Source organism: Nanorana parkeri, unplaced genomic scaffold (genome assembly GCF_000935625.1).
Source record: "Nanorana parkeri isolate BGI_ZX_2015 unplaced genomic scaffold, ASM93562v1 scaffold2657, whole genome shotgun sequence".
In the NCBI taxonomy this organism is placed as follows: domain Eukaryota; kingdom Metazoa; phylum Chordata; class Amphibia; order Anura; family Dicroglossidae; genus Nanorana; species Nanorana parkeri.
The window spans coordinates 20,332-21,223 of NW_017308925.1; the positions used below are offsets into that span (position 1 = coordinate 20,332).

The 892-nt window shown below is 53.4% G+C and overlaps 1 protein-coding gene across 1 annotated transcript in view; it reads right to left on the reverse strand.

Annotated features, from left to right (window-relative positions):
• Positions 1–892, reverse strand: part of LOC108802096 (L-threonine 3-dehydrogenase, mitochondrial-like) — an 11,573-nt gene that overhangs the window by 6,883 nt on the left and 3,798 nt on the right. The gene's annotated exons all lie outside the window — the stretch shown is intronic.

The following is an 892-nucleotide window of genomic DNA, read 5'->3' on the forward strand; positions in this document are numbered from 1 at the left end:
CCAGCATCCCAGATGTCCTCTCTCTACTGGGGGGAACCCTTCCTATGCACTGCGGCCCTACCAGATAACTGTGCTGGTGCAATACCTGCCCCGTGCCCATCCGTATATTGAATATTGGTTGACCCAATGTACTAGAGTACATAGAATCTCAATGGCTGTGTGCAGCTCTATGGGGGTACTGTGTAGTCTGTGCTCCCCCTCGTATGTACACAAGTGCTGGCGTATACAGCCTCTGATTTCTAAGGGTGGTTGAACGCAGAATCTGTGGCCCCCGATACGGGGAAATACACCCGAATTTTACACTGTACTGCCCCAGGGGCCTGTGTGTGCGTGCGTGTGAGCCCCAACTGCTACAACCAGCACTCTGCCATCAACGCTTTATCAGTGAACTACATCAATCATACAATAAAAAAATCCACCATCAATAGTAAAAACAAAAACCATCCTCACCTGATGAGGACTAATGACTGGCAAAAAGTGAACCAAAATGACCCTGTGCAGGGGGAGGAGCAGGGAGAGTGGAGGGGCGAGGAGCAAGGGTCCACGGGTGGCACTTGTCCCGGATTTGACGGGACAGTCCTGCATCTTGGCCCTCTGTCCCGGGATCACAGCATCATCCTTATTCGATTTCCTGCACAAGCGCAGTAACTCAAAAAGTCCTTCATTGCCGGGATCGGGGCTGTGAGTGGGCGGTCCCAGCTTATTTAGAGGCGGGGTCTAGGCACAACTAACCTGGAAACTTGATGTAATGGGCAGTCCTTGCATATTTAGAGGCGGGGTCTGGGTGGAACCAACATGTAAAGTGGCCATGGCTTGGGCACAGCCACCCAGAACGTGGGCCGAAATGTGGATCGTGGGTGGTGTTCACAGCGTCCCCGGAGGGGGCGGGGGG